At 39.5% G+C, this 21953-nt stretch overlaps 1 protein-coding gene across 2 annotated transcripts in view; it reads right to left on the bottom strand.

The window, feature by feature from the left end:
- LOC141581106 (tubulin beta-8 chain-like) overlaps positions 1 to 9459 on the bottom strand; it is a 537263-nt gene extending 527804 nt beyond the window's left edge. For both annotated transcript variants that reach the window (XR_012513631.1, XM_074385517.1), the window contains exon 1: positions 8328 to 9459. The gene's annotated coding sequence lies outside the window, so the exon portion shown is untranslated. The remainder of the gene's footprint in view (positions 1 to 8327) is intronic.
- Positions 9460 to 21953: the final 12494 nt, after the last annotated feature.

Raw genomic sequence — 21953 nt, 5'->3', positions numbered from 1 at the left:
GATCTGAAGGTTTTATAAGGAGCTTTTTCACCTTTTGCTTGACAAGTCTTTTTCCTGCTATCGTGTGAAGAAGCACGTGTTTGCTTCCCCTTCAACCATGATTCTAAGTTTCCTGAGGTCCCCCAAGCCATGCAGAACTGTGAGTCAATTAAATCTTTTCTTTATAAATAACCCAGTCTTGGGCAGTTCTTCATAGAGATGTGAGAATGAACTAATATACATCACTATACAATATTTTTACTGAAATGTTTCGCATAGGCAATTCTACAGAGACAGAGAATATATCAGGGATTGCTTAGGGATAGAGGCATTGGGCAATGGGAGTGTATAAATAAAGGGCATGGAAACTTTTTTCAGACTATGAAAACTACAGTTGACTGTAGTGATAGTTGTACACATCTATTAATATACTAGAAGCTATTACTGTATGCTTTAAATGAATTAATTGCATGATATATGAATTATAACTCAATAAACATATTTTAAAAAAATAAAAAATAACACATTTCTAGCAGCTTTCTTTTCCTTGGAAAAAACTTTAATTTACTTCTGTAATAGAGTGTTTTAGAAAAAAAAAACTCACAGGACTAGATTCTTTAGTTACACAAATATAAAGCAAGTATACTGACTTTGAAAAACTATGGAATCTCAACAATTTTCAGTGCAGAAGCTGCAGGTTGAAATATTATATATCCTGTATGTGAATGTAAATTGAGTATTTTTACTTTTAGGATCACTTGCCTTTGGAAAGTTAGATCCTCTTCCCCCCATCCCCATATAAATATATTCAGTCCAAACTAAACATAGTATGAACTATGTTTAGTCATATGTTGGTATTACGTATGAAGTTAAGACTAAATAGTTTTATCTTTTAGAAATGTATAGCAACGATCGTGAATGTGTTTCTTGGGTCAGGAAAGCCTAACCACATCATCATAGGTGGGATATGCGGTTTTTATGAAGGAATGGCTACTATCACTGTCAAACATACAAGATCATTAAATAAGCACGACTTCCTTGGACAACAGGGGAGGAGACCTGCTATTCTTTCTGGCATCCAGGAAGATTATCTCCCGGTATACGTGGTACCAGATGGCAGAAGTTACTTTCTGATGGAGCTGAGATGTCCCTGACTGAGCAGCAACCTACCAGGAGGAAGGCATGAACTCTCTGGTTTGTTTAGTATCTACACGCTAAGAGAAACTATTTCTAATAGCAGTGCAATATACTACCTCTATTGTGCTCTATGTATCTGCATTTACTCAAGTTCTATGACACAGCATAGCCTTGCCTGAAATATAATTTGGGGAAATTAAATGAGGGGTTTATAATCATCCTGTAAGTAAACTGATGGAGGAAGAGTATGACCCAGAGAAACCACTGGATTTAGTGAAGTACTCTAAGAATTCCACAGATTTAAAACAAAATCAGAATACAATCCAACAAAACAACTCCCAAACACAGCCAATGGGTCAATTTGCAGTACATGTTATGCATATTGTATACATACATTTTAGGGATTTCCAGAATTTTCTTGGATAAAAGAATGTACTGCCTCCTGTGACCGAAAATCATTATAATGTAGACATTTTAAATAAGGTCTCAAATGTCAAATACATAAGGTAGGAAAACCTCAAAGGACAAATTTATTTTACTAAAAAGAATTGATTACATGGAAATAATATATCATCATCATTTCTCAGTTATAAAATGACAGTTTTCTGTTTGTTTTCTTATTCCTATTTTTTTCTTTCTTTCTTTCCTTTTTTTTTTTTTTTTTTTTTTGGTTGTTGTTGTTGTTTGAAAGTCTCACTCTGTCGCCCAGGCTGGAGTGCAGTGGCATGATCTCAGCTCACTGCAACCTCCACCTCCCAGGCTCAAGCAATTCTTGTACCTCAGCCTCCTGAGTAGCTCTGATTATAGGTGCAGGTTGCCACACCCAGCTACTTGTTATTTATTATTATTATTATTATTATTTTGTATTTTAGTAGAGACGGGGATTTACCACGTTGCCCACTTGAAATCATGGGCTAAAGTAATCTACCCACCCCAGCTTCCCAAAGTGCTGGGATTACAAGCATAAGCCACCATGCCCAGCCTCTTACTCAGACTTTCCTATGCTAAGTTTTTCAGCACGTGCTGCTGTAAAAGGCTGCATTGCTCTTATAGTCTAAACGTAAAATACATGTTATATTTTAAAATCATGTATTCTGTTGTATATAACATATTAGAGATAAATATAATTGTAGCTACATTATTCTTCCCAAAGTTAGGGAAAAAATAGAACTGCTCATTTGAACTTTGATAAGGTTTCATGTTCATATTGAAATTAATTCTTCCCTAGATCTAAATCTATGGTTTATTTTGAACATGTCACTAAGTCCTACTGTATTTTAAAATAATTAAAATATCCTTCCTAACTCTACTATCTTAACCTCATACTTCATTTCATTCAATTCCTCCTCAGATGATATGGGTTAGAGTTCCTTTATTCAAGAGTGATATCAAAATTATTTAGCAGAGTATATTATGGACAGGATCAATCAGAATCAGATGCCAACTACTCAAGAAACTTACAGATCAATCAGAACACATGCCACCCAATCAAAATAAACAGCTAAGTGCTAGAGGAGGGGCCTAGAAGCCCCCCTATTACATAAGACATTACCTCATTCATTGCTAAATCATGGGAGACATTCAGAGATCTTAGAAGGGGCAGGAGACTTGGAGTAGCCAAGTCTAATAACCAACATGCATGAAAGGTTTTCGCTGTTTTACTTTGCATAGATGTAACAATACAGTTGTTTATGTCTGCTCCCTCTCCAAACATTGCTGAAGTGTCAGCTAAGCAATAAGAGAAATATAATACCATATTAAGTGACAGAGCAAGAGATGTTAACCAACTTTTGGAAGAGGAAAAATTGCTAGGTGATAGCTGACTTTACAGAAAGGAGAAAGGTGTTGCCTAAGTGGAAGCTAAGCAAGATTCCAATGAGAAATAAGCTAACTTATCTTTTAGAATCCTGGAAAATTTTAGACATCGGAGGCGCCAGGTATTTCTGAAGTTATAGGGGGTTAGGGATCATGACACTGAAAATGAAGCATTGCCTAGGTGTCTGTAAAAGGACAACTGGATTCTGTGTCTCTTTCTCTGACTTCATGCAACCAAGTAATTTCCTCTTTTTTATGTCTCAGGAGATAATTAATTTATTCTCTGTAGAAACTGCGTCAAAGAGTGTCAGAATCCAGGTTGTGAAGGCACAGTAAAAGCTAAAGTGAGGTGCCATGCTAGAAACAGGGTTTACTGAGAGTACCAGATCCAGTCTCCCTCCCTCACATGAATTCTGAAATATTTACAGACAGGTTTACCCATCCAGGCCTTTGGAGGGTTTGTCTATGGAGAAAACATTGGTGGGAATGTGCAATGATACAGTTGCTTCATGAAATATTTTGGCATTTTCTTTTTTTTTTTTTTTTGAGACGGAGTTTCGCTCTTGTTACCCAGGCTGGAGTGCAATGGCGCAATCTTGGCTCACCACAACCTCCGCCTCCTGGGCTCAGGCAATTCTCCTTCCTCAGCCTCCTGAGTAGCTGGGATTACAGACATGTGCCACCATGCCCAGCTACTTTTTTGTATTTTTAGTAGAGACGGGGTTTCACCATGTTGACCAGGATGGTCTCGATCTCTTGACCTCGTGATCCACCCACCTCGGCCTCCCAAAGTGCTGGGATTACAGGCTTGAGCCACCGTGCCCAGCCGGCATTTTCTTAAATCGTCAAACATACACTTATCATTTGATTCAGCCAGTCTACTCCAAAGTTCTGAAAGAAAATATTCTTTCTGAAACTGCTCTCCTTTAACCTTATAACGTTGTATATGGATGTTCATAGCAGTTCTATTTGTAATAGCCAAAAACTAGGAATGCTTTGAATATCCATCAAGAAATATAGAAAATCTGAGGTGATCATATGTAATGGACTACTACTTAGCAATAACAAGAAATGAATTATTGGGCCGGGTGCGGTGGCTCAAGCCTGTAATCCCAGCACTTTGGGAGGCCGAGGCGGGTGGATCATGAGGTCGAGAGATCAAGACCATCCTGGTCAACATGGTGAAACCCCGTCTCTACTAAAAGTACAAAAAATTAGCTGGGCATGGTGGCACGTGCCTGTAATCCCAGCTACTCAGGAGGCTGAGGCAGGAGAATTGCCTGAACCCAGGAGGCGGAGGTTGTGGTGAGCCGAGATAGCGCCATTGCACTCCAGCCTGGGTAACAAGAGCGAAACTCCGTCTCAAAAAAAAAAAAAAAAGAAAAGAAAAGAAATGAATTATTAGTATAAGCAACAATATGGATGAATCTCAAAATATTTTTTCTGGATGAAACAAAAAACAGAACAAAAAAAAAGGAGTATATTCTGTATATATGAAGAATGGGGAATGAGGAAATGTGGGAGCAAAGGATTGCAGAGATAAGTGAGTAAACTCTGGGAGCTGAAGGATATGTTCATTATTTTTGTTGCAAGGGGTTCACAAGTTTATAAATATGTCAAAACATTACATTCTATGATTTAAACATAAATTTAACTTTTAAATATGCAGTTTTTGAGGATTGAGTATAACTTGATTGTTTGATAGATGAATGATAGCTAGATTGATTGACTGATAGAAATGTAAAGCCAGGAATTCCTCTAGAGACCTTTGCATTTCTAAAGCTTGGGTCACCTAACTAAGTTGTTCTCTTTATATCACCTGTGAATGAGAATAACTTTTAGGTCTCGGGCATTCTAATTTTTTAACTTAATTATTATAGAAATCATTTTTGTAGTTATATTTTTATTTGTGCTTTGCTTTTTTTTTTTTTTTTTTTGAGACAGAGTTTCGCTCTTGTTACCCAGGCTGGAGTGCAATGGCGTGATCACGGCTCACCGCAACCTCCGCCTCCTGGGTTCAGGCAATTCGCCTGCCTCAGCCTCCTGAGTAGCTGGGATTACAGGCACGTGCCACCATGCCCAGCTAATTTTTTTGTATTTTTAGTAGAGACGGGGTTTCACCATGTTGACCAGGATGGTCTCGATCTCTTGACCTTGTGATCCACCCGCCTCGGCCTCCCAAAGTGCTGGGATTACAGGCTTGAGCTACCGCGCCCAGCCCCTGTGCTTTGCTTTTAAATGCAAAGCATTCTCAACAATGGACATAAGTATCCAATAACAAACAGCAAGTATTAATGTCTTTTAACATAAAATTTACTGAGAAATAAAAATACAAAGCTTATGAGTACAGAAATGATAGTTCTGCCTGGTTTATTTTATAAATAACCTCAGATCATGCTAAATGGCCAAAGTTACTTTATCTTCATTTGAATACTTTGATTCTTTTCATGAAAAGTTTCTCTCAATTTAAGACATTTGCTTTATGTCCAATTTAGAGAAGTATATAAAGTACTATATACACTATTTAATAATTCCTGCTGGAAGATAGAAGAACAATTTTATATAGTCTTTTGGAAAAGGTTGAAAATATCCCAGTGGATACAGCATAATTCAGTACCTTTACTACTTTATTGATTTTATTTTGAGTAATTTGTCCATGTTGTGCTTTACAAATCATTTTTAATATATACCTGGCATGCTTCTATCTTCATATTATCCCAGTTTTTTTTTTTCCACATGCTTTCTAGAATTATAATTTAACTCAGAGGTTCATACTGGCTGCATATCCCAATTACCTGTTAAAATACCAACATCCAGGCTCAACTCACAGATTCTGATTTAATTGTTTCAGGTAGGGCCCTGGCATAAATATTTTTAAAAACATCCCTGGCAACTCTAATGTGTAGCCAATATTAAGAATCACTATCTTACACACTGTCTATATCAGCATTTTCCAAATGTGCTTGAACGTAAGAATGTTCAAACAAGATACCTCAAAAATCCAAAACAAGACAAATGGCTCTGAATTTCCAAATTTTAGATCCTCAATCAAAACCTCCTGAGTCAGGATCTCCACAGAAGTAAGGAGAATCAAGAGCTTCAGTTTAAGAAGCACTATTTCACAAGACTCCAAAGACATTATAATCAATCCCAGAGGTTGGAAAAGATAAAGAATATATAGACACATTGGGGTCTTTCAATCTCCTGCCTTCTCATACCAACATTCAATGCAGCATCATTTTTAAAACTTTTACCTCCTAAATACATGTGAAATATCTCTACTTACCTCCATTACCCCTCATCACACCTGTCACCTAAGAGCCCAACAACAAACCTCAGTCTACTCCAGTATCTCATTCTCACACCCAGGTCACAGGCTTCTACTCTTGCCTACTCCAACTTGTTTTCTCCATTAGAGCCAGACTTATCATTTGGAACATCAATCTTATCAAATCACCCAGAGCTTAACATATTGCCCAGAGCTCTTATGTAAATACAGTACAACACATTCACACCTTGGTCTGGCTTCCACCTTTTCCCACCTCATTCAGGACTCAGCTCCCTTTACTTCCTGTCATCTGGCCAGGATAGCCTTCTTTCCCTCTGTTCATACAGGCTAAGCAAACAGACTGCCACAGGCCATTTGCAGAAGCTCAGTCCTCTGCTTGGAAAGCTCTTCCAGGCCCCCACCCTACAGCTTTATCTAGTTAAAAAGGCCTATGCATTCTTCACAAGTCAGGCAACAGCCAAGCCTTCATCTTCCTCTAGATAAGTCAAATCTTGCAACCTCAGGCTTTTTTAGTAGCATATACCACTCCTTCCTAAAATTGTCCAGAATTACAGCATGCATTCATCTGTGTGACTCCATTTTTGTTTTCCTCCTCTCCAAGCACCTATTTGACTATGAACTCACTGGGAACAGAACACTTTTTCTCTCTGAGACCAAATTCCCTAGGTTCGAATCCTAGCTTACTATTCTAAACATTTTGTGTGCAGATATTAACGCGACGGTAATTATTCTGATAATTTTCTCATTGTCGTTGTTAGCTTTAGAGAAATTGTTTTTTCAGATCTGTGTAACTGTATTAAACTGAAGCTTCCATATTAATTACGGCAGCAGAATTAGTCAAATGTTTATGTTGTTACACATTTAAGCCCAGAAATTTAAAATACATTTTTAAGAATCAACAGATTTTCATATGCTATATTTCTAACCTAAATATGCTAACCTATATTTCTAACCTTTCATATGCTATATTTCTAACCTTAATAGCATTACAGGGATGGGGGCGGGGAAGAAAAAGAAAAAAATGGAAACAGCTCAGCAGCAAAGAAAGGTCAAAGCAGCGTTCAAGCAAACAGACTCAGCCCAAGGCCACAAAGGTGGCCCAGGCTCGGTAGTGAGTACCACAAGCAGAACACAAGCAGAACGCAGCAAGCAGCAGCCGTGTGGGGCCAGGTCCAAATAGCTGCGTGCTGCTCTCCGCAGGTGTTCCACAGCAAAATTTTGTGTGTTCTTTGTAAACAAGTAACATCCAAAATTGTAATAATAATTTCTTTGTTATCTCTGAGGTAACTCTTTTTTTTTTTTTTTTTTTTGAGACGGAGTTTCGCTCTTGTTACCCAGGCTGGAGTGCAATGGTGCAATCTTGGCTCACCACAACCTCCGCCTCCTGGGTTCAGGCAATTCTCCTGCCTCAGCCTCCTGAGTAGCTGGGATTACAGGCACGCGCCACCATGCCCAGCTAATGTTTTGTATTTTTAGTAGAGACGGGGTTTCACCATGTTGACCAGGATGGTCTCGATCTCTCGACCTCATGATCCACCCGCCTCGGCCTCCCAAAGTGCTGGGATTACAGGCTTGAGCCACCGCGCCCGGCCTTTTTTTTTTTTTTTTTTGAGACGGAGTTTCGCTCTTGTTACCCAGGCTGGAGTGCAATGGTGCAATCTTGGCTCACCACAACCTCCGCCTCCTGGGTTCAGGCAATTCTCCTGCCTCAGCCTCCTGAGTAGCTGGGATTACAGGCACGCGCCACCATGCCCAGCTAATGTTTTGTATTTTTAGTAGAGACGGGGTTTCACCATGTTGACCAGGATGGTCTCGATATCTCGACCTCGTGATCCACCCGCCTCGGCCTCCCAAAGTGCTGGGATTACAGGCTTGAGCCACCGCGCCCGGCCCCAACTCTTTTAAAATCTGATCTAAGTAAAGCAGTAGCCTCTAAAGGGGAAGAAATTACATCTAGCCCATGAATTAGTTAAAAAGCAAGTAGAAGCTAAGCATGTAAAACTACACCCTTTAAAGAAAAGCTTTAAACCAAATGGAATTACTATCAGTTAAGTTAAAAAGTAAAACTGTTAAGCCCATTCTCAAAAAGTAAAATGGCCAAACCTACCTGATATTTCCCTGTTGGAAAACTTAAACGTTGTTCAAAAAGCAAAGCTTGCTGCTCCAGTGGCTCTATACCGGCCTTCCACAGCAGTAATTGTCTATTCAGGCTGGGATTCAGCAGGCTGGTAAAGATGAAAATTTAGAGGGATAGCAGTTTCCAATTATAATGCACCCTCAAAATGAGCAGGGACAGTTTTAGGTAACATTGAAGCCTTTTCCATTTAAATGCCATTTAAATTTCTAAAGAAACTTAAACAAGCAATCAATAATGCTAATACAAAATGTCATGTTGCTAAGCAGCCTTTTAAAGGGAGAGCTCATTTAATGGACTATATTAAGGCTGATGATGGCAATGGAGGAAATTTACATAAGGCTACATTATTAGTGCAAACTATGGCAGGATTGAGGGTAAACAACGGGACTGCTGCATTTCCTGGAGCTTGTTTCCATTCTGGAAAAAAGGAACACACCTAAAGGACTGCAGACAAAATCTAAGAACAGGACCTCAGCTGAGGATAACAATAAAAAAATACTAAACCAGGCATTTGCCCTAAGTGTAAAAAAATAAAGAAAGAAAAATAATTGGGCTAATCAATGTCATTCAAAATTTAATAAGGAAGGGAACCCGATTCCAACTGGGGCCTATCCTACTTAAGTTACTCTCTTATCTCTGTACAATGTTTGTCCCCTGCCACCAATAAAAGCACAGCAGCAAATTTGTGTAGCACTCAGAAAGTAAATATTTTACCTGGGGAGCCTCCACGAAAAAATACCAGCAGGAGTTTGTAAGCCCTTACCTACAGAAACAGTGGTTTTGCTTTTAGGAAAACCTAGCCTTAATACTAAAGGGATAAAATTTCATACAGAAGCTATTTAATAGTAATTTTACAGGGGAAATGCAAATTGTATGTCATTTTCCAATACTTGCAGTGCTAAACCTAAAAAACGCATAGCACAAATCTTACTTTTACCTTACATCAAATTAGGTCAAAGCAAAGATGAAAGAATTGGAGGATTTGGAAGTACAAAGAAGCAGGGCAAAGCTGCATACTGGATATATCAAATTACAAATAAACACCCAGCATGTAAAGTCACTATTCATAGAAAAAAATTTTAAAGGTTTAGTTAATACTAGCACAAATGTCTCAATTATTTCTGTTCAGCACTGACCCTTTTCTTGGCCTGTATAAAATGCTCACTCTAATACAGTCAGAGTGGGGTAGGTCTCAGAAGTTTATCAACGCAGTCTTATCTTACCATGTAAAGGGCCGGAAGGACAGCCTGGACCCATTCAGTCTATTGTAATTCAGATTCCTATTAACTTGTGGGGAAGAAACTTATTACAGCAGTGGGGAACCAAAGTCTTAATACCTGAACAATCGTATAGCTCCCAAAATCAACAAATAATGGAGGCCATGGGCTGTGTGCCTGAAATGGGAATAGAAAAAAATTTACAGGGTCTAAAAGAATCATTAGAAGTTAAGGGACAAAGTTCTCAACATGGTTAGAATATCATTTTTAATGACAGCCATTGTTAAACCTCCAAAACCAATAGCTTGAAAATGGTTAGATAATAAACTAATTTTGATAGAACAATGGCCACTTACAAAAACTGGAAGTTTTTAAAAATGTAGTTGCTAAACGATTAGAAAAAGAACATATAGTTCCCATATTTTTAGCTTAAAACTGTCCTATTTTTGTAATAAAAAGGAAATCTAAAAAATAAAAAATGTTAACAGATCTTAGAGCAATTAATGCAACTATACTACTTTTACACACTATGATTCAAAAAAATTGTCTACTACTAACTATTATTGATTTGAAGGACTTTTTTTTTTTTTTTAACAATTCCTTTGGCAGAAAAGAACTGTAAGCAATTTGCCTTCACTTTTCCTTTTATACTAATCAAAAACTTGCCTAAAAATATTATTGAAAAGTGCTTCCCCAAGGGATGTTAAACAGTTCCACAGTTTGTCAAACTTATGTGGACACAGCTATTAAGTCCACTAGAAAAAAATTTCCTCAGTGTTATATTATTCATTATATAATATTCTTTGTACTGCACCAAATAAAGAGTTACTTATACAATGCTATAACCATTTAAAAAAAGAAATCCATTCAATGTACTAGGTTAATAGTAGCTCCAGATAAAATTCAAGCTACAACTCCTTATTTGTATTTGTGCATGTTGGAAAAAACAAACAAACAAACAAAAAACAACAACAACAAAAAAACCACTATGTCACTTCAAAAGGTGTTCATCAGAAGAGATAATTTAAAAACTCTAAATAATTTCCAGAAGTTACTTTGAAATATCAATTAGATAAGACCTACTTTAGCCATTTCAACTTATGCTGAGTAATTGGTTTTCTATTCTTTGAGAAGATTCCAGTCTGCATAGTCCTCAAGAATTAACTTAAAAAGCTAAAATGGAATTGCAAGTAATTGGAGAAAAAAATTCATAAGGCTCAAGTAAGTAAAATTAATCATAACAAGCCTTTAACATTATTAATTTTCCCTATTTAACACTGTCTTACACTCTCTTAGTAATAATCTCTTAGGAGTTATTATTCAAAATCAGGACTTAGTGGAGTGGCTGTTTTTACTTCATAATAGCACTCACACTCTTACTCTGTATTTGGACTGAATTGCAACTTTGATTGGAATGGGGAGGTCTCAAGTTGTAAAAGTGCATGGATTTAATACCATAAGAATAATAGTGCCTCTTACAAAAATTCAAATTCAGCAAGCCTATACTAATAGTGTAACATGGCAAACCTATTTGACAAGTTTTGTGGGCACTTTAGAAAATCATTATCTAAAAAACAAAAATTTTTGAATTTTTAAAATTAACCAATTGGATTTTATCCAAAATTACTAAGTCAAATCTCATTGAAAATGCAGAAAATGTTTTTACAGATAAAATCTAGTAACAATAAAGCTTCTTATTCAGTATCTAAAAGCAAAGTTATTCAAACTCCTTATACACAATTGGGCCTGGCAGAGGATCCAGGGAATGGTATAGTCAGAATGGACAACTGGGCCTTTGAATCTAGGCCACACATAGGCAGACTAACAAACGATGGTGCAACCAGCTCAGGCAGCTTTATGTAAGGGCACCTGCTAGTTAGGAACATGTACCCCACTCCAGACCCCAATCCCAGACCACCTGCCTGCACTGGGCATTGTCTCATCTTGGCAGAAAGGTGTGGGTGTGATGATCAGGTAGTATGTCCCTGGGTCTCAGGCCTCAGAAGTTCCTTAGGAACTGGGCAGTCACTGGGCAGGGGAAGGGGCCCAGAGACCCCTTGTGTGCATTTGCCCATGGAATGTGTTCCTACCCCAGCTTCTCAGCCCTCACTAGAAGAGTCCAGGGCTTCCACCTGCTCTATGTTTCCAGCTCTGATCCACTCACCTGGTGACTCTGAAGGCTTCCTGACTCCAGCCTGGGGACTCCTCTGTTAGATGGGGGTTCCAGGTTTCCTGCAGACAGAGGCCAACCCTTGGAGGTTGAACCTGGACCTCTTTTTTTTTTTAGATGGAGTCCCACACTGTCAGCGGTGCAATCTTGGCTCACTGAAATCTCCACCTCCTGGGTTCAAGCGATTTTCCTGCGTCAGCCGCCAGTGTAGCTGGGACTACAGGTGTATGCCACCATATCCAACTAATTTTTTGGTATTTTTAGGAGAGATGGGGTTTCCCCATATTGGCCAGAAGGGTCTCAATCTCCTGACCTTGTGATCCGCCCACCTCAGCCTCCCAAAGTGCTGGGATTACAGGTATGAGCTACCGCTACCGGCCCTTAGTTCTTAAAGTATAATTTTTTTCTCTCTCCAGTCTCCCATTTTTACTAAAGAAAAATCATGATATGACCAAATGTCTCTATTATACCTGGCCTGAATATTTGTATAAAGTATAGCAAGAATAATTATTTTTACATAGGTTTTCAAAATCGGATTTCATAAAACTTGGTTTCATAAAGTGAATCTCAGATAAGACTTTTTAAAGCTGAACCCAGCTATGGGTCTGTCCCCTCAAATAACTACATGAGTTGCATAAATTTCTCTTTTGAGGTCACAGGATAACTTGGGTCTCATAAGCCTGTCAGGAAGTGACATTATTTACTTACCACAAGTTACTTACAGGGAATGTGTAGACAAGGTATGAAGCCAGTTTTCCCAAAGGGTTTTTATTGACTCTATACATCAAGTTTGATTCCTTAGGGAAAGCATGCCATTCCAGTCAAAGCCTTGCCAAAATAACTAATTTCTCCAATTGTGACCTGTTGCAGAAGAAAACACTCTTTTGCACTTATGCAAATCATATTTCTGTAAGTTAAGAATACTCACAAATAGATTCTAAATTCTGGAGAAAACAGATAGAGAAACAAATATGCTCCTAATTTTGTTTAGTCAATTGGAGTATATTTTACTCAATTGCTAAAAGCTGTAAATAGCTCAAAATAAGCTTCCTGAACTCTGAAAAACAAAACAAAGGATCAGTAATATTTTAAGCAAAGCCAAAAAGATTACTTCAGTCTATATTAGTTCACTCCATGCAGTTATCTCCTGTTCTGCTTTATATTCTTGAACATTTCAGGTCTCCATGAGAGTCCTGAAAGTTTTTTCTTTATGCTAATGATAAAATTTCCAAAGTTATCAGAAACCTGCATTTAAGAGCACCTGTCAATGTCCTATAGCAGATTATGAATCACCTTTCAAAGAGGATTAAAACAAGACAACAAATGTCTGCGGATGACAAAGAAGTCTTAGGATAACATTATGCAAATACAGTCCAAGGAAAATGAAACACCATTTCACATTTGGCAATGCTTTCTTTTTTTTCCTGAGATAGAGTTTTGTTCTTGTTGCCCAGACTGGAGTGCAATGCTGCAATCTCTGCTCACTGAAACCTTCACCTCCTGGGTTCAAGTGATTCTCCGGCCTCAGCTTCCTGAGTAGCTGGGATTATAGGTGCTTGCCACAATACCTGGCTAACTTTTAGTATTTTTAGTAGAGATGGGGTTTCACCATATTGGCCAAGCTGATCTCTAACTCCTGACATCAGATGATCCACCCTCCCTTGCCTCCCAAAGTGCTGGGATGACAGATGGGAGCCACTGTATCTGACCTTACAATGCTTTCTGACAATTCTTCCTCTATGGTTTTTATACCAAATAAGCCAAATGTCACTTATGTACTTTAGGGGATATAATATCTAAAAGATATGTATGTGAGAAAAATAAGTAATTTATAATTTGATTTTTACAAGTTTGTCAGATATCAAATCCCAGGTTATCTTAAGTCACTCATTAACCAAAGTGATAACTCAAAAATTGCAAAAAGGCAAAAACTTTTACTCATTAATAGAGGGATGACTTCACTTTCCAAATAATATATTTTTTCCCTTTCCTGTTGCTCCAGTTTATTCAAAAGGTCAGACAAAAATCTTTCATTTTTAAAATAATACATGAAAATCTTGTTCACAGGGAAAAGCTAAATCTCACCTTTGTATTAGTGCATTATTCATATCAAACCTTTTTTTTTTTTTTTTTTTTTCTTGAGACGGAGTTTCACTCTTGTTACCCAGGCTGGAGTGCAAGGGCGTGATCTCAGCTCACTGCAACCCCCGCCTCCTGGGTTCAGGCAATTCTCCTGCCTCAGCCTCCTGAGTAGCTGGGACCAAAGGCATGTGCCACCATGCCCAGCTAATTTTTTTGTATTTTTAGTAGAGACGGGTTTCACCATGCTGACCAGGATGGTCTTGATCTCTTGACCTCATGATCCACCCACCTTGACCTCCCAAAGTACTGGGATTACAGGCTTGAGCCACCGCGCCCAGCCTCAAACCTAATTCTTAATAAAAACTTATTGAACCTCCTTCATGACAAGAAACTGAAGCACTACAAAGAGGTTTTGAAACTTGGAGTGAATGACAGTATGTTTCAGTAACGCTTCATCTACCCAAGGGTAAACAATCAAATCTCTTCTCAACTGTTATCTAGAGAGGGCATCCAAGATGGCCAATTAGGAGCAGCTCAGGATTGCAGCTCTCAGCAAAAGCATGGAGGGTGAGTGGATGCTGCATTTCCAGATGTATTTTTATTGCCCACAGACCAGGAGATTCCTAAGTGGGGGAGCCCCATGGGTGGCCAGCATGTTGTTTGGCCCCCACAGTTGTTTTGGCCTGCATGGCTGTTTTTGCCAGTGCAACTGTTTTGCTGGTGCCCCAGCATGGCGGTTCTCTATACAAAATACACAGGTCCAGATGCCATTTTAGCTGGTGATTGGAGCTCTGGGAAGGCAAAGTCACCCATTCATCTGATTAAAAAGGGTACTGAAACAGGGAGCCAGGCCAGGAGAGTCTCAGGCAAAAAAGCACCACAAATCTCAGTGCCGCTGTTTCAGCTGGCGCAGTGGGTCACCGCATGGGAAATCACACAGATCCCGGCGCCTTTTCAACAGGTGACTGGAACACCTGGGAGACAGTCTACCATTAACTAAAGAAAAAAAATTTATTTTAAGGGGCTCTGAGGCAGGGAGCCAGGTGATCAGGCTCAGCTGGTCCCACCTCCACAAAAAAAAAAAAAAGCAACCCGAAACATTCTGGATTGAGAGTTTCACAGCAAGCACAGCTGAACCCTGGAAGGTCCAGCTCTGTGGGGGAGGGGCATCTGCCATTACTGAGGCAGTCCACCACTACGGAGGTAGTTTGCCATTCCTGAGGCAGTCCACCATCACAGAGAGAGTCGGCCATTATAGAGGTGGGCCACCAATGCCAAGGAAGTTCTAACTACACCCATAGAAACAGGACTGCAGGGAAGTTCACATGGCAGCTGGGCAGAGCCCACAGCAGCTCAGCAAAGCCTCGGCAGGCAGACAGTGACAAGGCTGCCTCCTCCCTGGGTAGGGCAGCCCTGAAAAAAAGCCAGCAGCACAACAGAAACTCATAAATAAAGCCCTAACTCCTTGGGACAAAGAACCTGGGAAGAAAAAAAAAGGGTGAGGTTTATGAGTTCTGCTGCAGCAGACTTAAATGTACCTGCCTAGCAGCTCTGAATGAACAGTGGAGCTCACAGCTCAGCACTTGAGTTCCTATAAAGGAAAGACTGTCTCCTCAAGCAGCTCCCTGACCCCGGTATATGCCAAGAGTCACCTCATAAAGGAGAGATAAGACTGACATCTGGCAAGTATCCTTCTGGGACAAAGATAGCAGAAAAAGAAACTGGCAGCAACCCTTACTGTTCTGCAGCTGCTGCAGGTGACCCCCAGGCAAGCAGAGCCTGGAGTGGACCTCAGCAGTCCTACAGCAGAGAAGGCAGACTGTTAGAAGGAAAACTAAGAAACAGAAAGAAATAACTTCATTATCAACAAATGGGACATCCACTCAGAGACCCAATCTGAAAGTCAACAGCTACAAAGACAACAGGTGGATATATCCACAAAGATGGGAAGAAGCCAGCGCAAAAAGGATGAAAACACCCAAAACCAGAATGCCTCTCCTCCTACAAAGGATCACAACTCCTCACCAGCAAAGGAACAAGGCTGGATGAGGAGAATACATATGATGAATTGACAGAATCAGGCTTCAGAAGGTGGGTAATTAGAAAGTTCTGTGAGCTAAAAGAACATGTTCTAACTCAATGCAAAGAAACTAAGAACTTTGAAAAAAGATTTGACGAAATGCTAACAAGAATAAACACTTAGAGAGGAATATAAGTGAATAGATGGAGCTGAAAAACACAACAAGAGAATTTCATGAAGCATACACAAGTTTCAACAGCCGAATTGACCAAGCAGAAGAAAGGATATCAGAGGTCGAAGATCAACTCAAAGAAATAAAATGAGAAGACAAGAATAGAGAAAAAAAGGGTAGAAAGGAATGAACAAAGTCTCCAAAAAATATGGGACTATGTGAAAAGACCTAATCTACATTTGATAGGTGTACCTGAATGTGATGGAGAGAATGAATCCAAGATGGAAAATACTCTTCAGGATATTGTCCAGGAAAACTTCCCCAACCTAGCAAGGCAGGCCAATATCCAAATCCAGGAAATACATAGAACACCACAGAGATATTCCTCAAGAAGAGCAACCCCAAGGCACATAATCATCAGATATGCAAGGGCTGAAATGAAGGAGAAAATGCTAAGGGCAGCCAGAAAGAAAGGTTGGGTTACCCACAAAGGGAAGCCCATCAGACTCACAGCAGATCTCTCAGCAGAAACCCTACAAGCCAGAAGAGAGTGGGGACCAATATTCAACATCCTTAAAGAAAAGAACTTTCAACCCAGAATTTCATATCCAGCCAAACTAAGCTTCATAAGTGAAGAAAAAATAAAATCCTTTGTGAACAAGCAAGTACTCAGAGATTTCATCACCACCAGGCCTGCTTTACAAGAGGTCCTGAAGGAGGCACTGAACATAGAAAAGAACAACCAGTACCAGCCACTCCAAAAACATATCAAAGGGTAAAGAGCATCAACACAATGAAGAATGTGCATCATCTAACAGGCAAAACAGCCAGCTAGCATCAAAATGGCAGGATCAAATTCACACATAACAATATTAACCCTAAATGTAAATGGGCTAAATGCTCCAATCAAAAGACACAGACTGGTAAACTGGATAAAAAGCCAAAACCCATTGGTGTGCTGTATCCAGGAAACCAATCTCACATGTAAGGATACACAAAGTCTCAAAATAAAGGGACAGAAGAACATTTACCAAGCAAATGGAGAGAAAAAAAAAAAAAAAAAAAAAAAGCAGGAGTTGCAATTCTCATCTCTGATAAAATAGGATTTAAACCAACAAAGATCAAAAGAGACAAAGAAGGACATTACATAATGGTAAAAGGATCAATGCAACAAGAAGAGCTAAAGATCCTAAATATATATGCACCCAATACAGGAGCACCCAGATACATAAGACAAGTCGTTAATGACTTACAAAGAGACTTAGACTTCCACACTATAATAGTGGGAGACTTTAAGACCCCATTGTCAATATTAGATCAACGAGACAGAAAATAAGGATATCCAGGACTTGAACTCAGACCTGGACCAAGCAAACCTAATAGACATTTACAGAATGCTCCACCCCAAATCCAAAAAATATACATTCTTCTCAGCATCACATTGCACCTACTCTAAATTGACCAAATAATTGGAAGTAAATCACCCTCAGCAAATGCAAAAGAACAGAAATCATAAGAAACAGTCTCTCAGATCACAGTGCAATCAAGTTAGAACCCAGAATGCAGAAACTAACAGAACCACACAGCTTCATGGAAACTGAACAGCTGGCTCTTGAATGTTGACTGGATAAACAATGAAATGAAGGCAGAAATAAAGATGTTCTTTGAAACCAATGAGAACAAAGACACAACATACCAGAATCTCTGGGACATATTTAAAGCAGTCTCTAGAGGAAAATATATAGCAATAAGTGCCCATATGAGAAGCAAGGAGAGATCTAAAATCGACGCCCTATAGGCAAAATTGAAAAAGCTAGAGGAGCAAGCTAAGAAAAAACTCAAAACCTAGCAGAAGACAAGAAATAACTAAGATCAGAGCAGAACCGAAGGAGATAGAGACACAAAAAACCCTTCATAAAATCAACAAATCTAGGAGTTGGTTTCTCGAAAACATCAGCAAAATAGACCACTAGCCAGATAAATAAAAAAGAAAAGAGAGAATAATCAAATAAATTCAATAACAAACGATAAAGGGGATATTATCACAGATTCCACAGAAATACAAACCATCATCAGAGATTATTACAAACAACTCTATGCACAAAAATTAGTAAACCTGGAAGAAATGGATAAATTCCTGGACACTTGCATCCTCCCAAGCCTAAAGCAGGAAGAAGTCAAAACCCTGAAGAGACCAATAACAAGATCTGAAGTTGAAGCAGCAATTAAGAGCCTACAACCCAAAAAAAGTCCAGGTCCAGATGGATTCACAGCTGAATTCTATCAGACATACAAAGAGGAGCTGGTATCATTCCTTCTGAAACTATTCCAAGCTATGCAAAAAGAGGGAATCCTTCCCAAATCATTTTATGAGACCAACATCACCCTGATACCAAAACCCAGCAGAGACTCAGCAAGAAAATAAAGCTTCATGTAATTCCAGCACTTTGGGAGGCTGAGGCGGGTGGATCACGAGGTCGAGAGATCGAGACCATCCTGGTCAACATGGTGAAACCCCATCTCTACTAAAAATACAAAAAATAAGCTGGACATGGTGGCACATGCCTGTAATCCCAGCTACTCAGGAGGCTGAGGCAGGAGAATTGTCTGAACCCGGGAGGCAGAGGTTGCGGTGAGCTGAGATCACGCCATTGCACTCCAGCCTGGGTAACAAGAGCGAACCTTCATCTCAAAAAAAAAAAAAAAAAAAAAAAAGAAAGAAAGAAAGAAAACTTCAGGCCAATATCCACGATGAACATAGATGCAAAAATCTTCAATAAAATACTGGCAAACCAATTGCAACAGCACATCAAAAAGCTTATCCACCACGATCAAGTAGTATTCATCCTGGGGATGCAAGGCTGATTCAATATATGCATGTCTATAAACATAATTTACCACATAAACAGAACCAAGACAAAAACCACATGATTATCTCAATTGATGCAGAGAAGGTCTTTAACAAAATTCAACAGGCCTTTATGCTAAAAACTCTGAATAAACTAGGTATTGATGGAATGTATCTCAAAATAATAAAAGCTATTGACGACAAACCAACAGCCAATATCATACTGAATGGGCAAAAACTGGAAGCATTCCCTTTGAAATTTGGCACTAGACAAGGATGCCCTCTCTCACCACTCCTATTCTATATAGTATTGGAAGTTCTAGCCAGAGCAATCAGGCAAGAAAAAGAAATAAAGGGTATTCAAATAGGAAAGGAGGAAGTCAAATTGTCTCTATTCGCAGACGACATGATTGTATATCTAGAAGACCCCATCGTCTCAGCCCAAAATCTCCTGAAACTGATAAGCAACTTCAGCAAAATCTCAGGAAACAAAATCAATGTGCATAAATCACAAGCATTCCTATACATCAATAACAGACTGAAAGAGAGCCAAATCAAGAACGAACTGCCATTCACAATTGCTACAAACAGAATAAAATTCCTAGGAATATAACTAACGAGGAACATAAAGGACCTCTTTAAGGAGAACTACAAACCACTGCTCAATGAAATAAGAGAGGACACAAACAGATGGAGAAACATTCCATGTTCATGGTTAGGAAGAATCAACATCGTGAAAATGGCCATACTGCCCAAAGTAATTTACAGATTCAATGCTATCCCCATCAAGCTAACAGTGACCTTCTTCACAGAACTGGAAAAAACCACCTTAAACTTCATATGGAACCAAAAGAGAGCCCGCATAGCCAAGTCAATTCTAAGCAAAAAGAACAAAGCAGGAGGCATCACAGTACTGGACTTCAAACTATACTACAAGGCTATGGTAATCAAAACAGCATGGTACTGGTACCAAAACAGAGATATAGAACAATGGAACAGAACAGAGGCCTCGGAGGCAACACAACCTATCTACAACCATCCGATCTTTGACAAACCTGACAAAAACAAGCAATGGGGAAAAGATTCCCTATTTAATAAATGGTATTGGGAAAACTGGCTAGCCATGTGCAGAAAGCAGAAACTGGACCCCTTCCTGACACCTTACACTAATATTAACTCCAGGTGGATTAAAGACTTAAACAGAAGACCTAATACCATAAAAACCATAGAAGAAAATCTAGGCAAAACCATCCAGGACATAGGCATAGACAAGGACTTCATGACCAAAACACCAAAAGCATTGGCAACAAAGGCCAAAACAGATAAATGTGACCCAATCAAACTCCAAAGCTTCTGCACGGCAAAAGAAACAGTCATTAGAGTGAATCGGCAACCAACAGAATGGGAAAAAAATTTTTGCAATCTACCCATCTGACAAAGGGCTAATATCCAGAATCTACAAAGAACTAAAACAGATTCACAAGAAAAAAACAAGCCCATTCAAAAGTGGGTGAATGCTGGGAGCGGTGGCTCAAGCCTGTAATCCCAGCACTTTGGGAGGCTGAGGCGGGTGGATCACGAGGTCAAGAGATCGAGACCATCCTGGTCAACATGGTGAAACCGCATCTCTACTAAAAATACTAAAAATCAGCTGGGCATGGTGGCACGTGCCTGTAGTCCCAGCTACTCAGGAGGCTGAGGCAGGAGAATTGCTTGAACCCAGGAGGCGGAGGTTGCGGTGAGCCAAGATCATGCCATTGCACTCCAGCCTGGGTAACAAGAGTGAAACTCTGTCTAAAAAAAAAAAAAAAAAAAAAAAAAAAAGGCCCGGCGCGGTGGCTCAAGCCTGTAATCCCAGCACTTTGGGAGGCCGAGGTGGGTGGATCACGAGGTCAAGAGATCGAGACCATCCTGGTCAACATGGTGAAACCCCGTCTCTACTAAATATACAAAAAATTAGCTGGCCATGGTGGCGCGTGCCTGTGATCCCAGCTACTCACGAGGCTGAGGCAGGAGAATTGCCTGAACCCAGGAGGTGGAGGTTGTGGTGAGCCGAGATCACGCCATTGCACTCCAGCCTGGGTAATGAGCGAAACTCCGTCTTAAAAAAAAAAAGTGGGTGAATGATATGAACAGACTCTTTACAAAAGAAGACATACAGGAGGCCAACAAACAGATGAAAAAATGCTCATCATCACTGGTCATTAGAGAAATGCAAATCAAAACTACATTGAGATACCATCTCACACCAGTTAGAATGGCGATCATTAAAAAATCTGGAGACAACAGATGCTGGAGAGGATGTTGAGAAATAGGAACACTTTTACACTGTTGGTGGGAGTGTAAACTAGTTCAACCACTGTGGAAGACAGTGTGGCGATTCCTCAAGGACCTAGACATAGAAATTCCATTTAACCCAGCAATCCCATTACTGCGTATATAGCGAAAAGATTATAAATCATTCTACTATAAGGACACATGCACATGAATGTTCATTGCAGCACTGTTTACAATAGCAAAGACCTGGAACCAACCCAAATGCCCATCGATGATAGACTGGACAGGGAAAATGTGGCACATATACACCATGGAATACTATGCAGCCATTAAAAATGATGAGTTCGTGTCCTTTGCAGTGACATGGATGAACCTGGAAAACATAATTCTCAGCAAGCTGACACAAGAACAAAAAATCAAACACCACCTGTTCTCATTCACAGGCAGGTGTTGAACAATGAGAACACATGGACACAGGGAGGGAAGTATCACATACTGGGGTCTGTCAGGGCAAATAGAGGAGGGACAGTGGAGATTGGGGAGTTGGGAGGGATAGCATGGGGAGAAATGTCAGATCTAGGTGATGGGGAGGAAGGCAGCAAATCACACTGCCATGTGTGTACCTATGCAACAATCTTGCATGTTCTTCACATGTACCCCAAAACCTAAAATGCAATAAAAAAAGGAAAAAAATTTTCTCTAAAAGTCCTACTAATAATAATGTCTAGTTTGTGGAGTTTATCAAAAAGGAAGACTAAAACATTGGATTCTCATCCACCTTAGAACAGAATAGAACTTCTTCAACCTAAT

The sequence above is a fragment of the Saimiri boliviensis genome, chromosome 14 (assembly GCF_048565385.1).
Source record: "Saimiri boliviensis isolate mSaiBol1 chromosome 14, mSaiBol1.pri, whole genome shotgun sequence".
Taxonomy (NCBI): domain Eukaryota; kingdom Metazoa; phylum Chordata; class Mammalia; order Primates; family Cebidae; genus Saimiri; species Saimiri boliviensis.
This window is presented reverse-complemented; position numbering and strand designations above follow the sequence as displayed.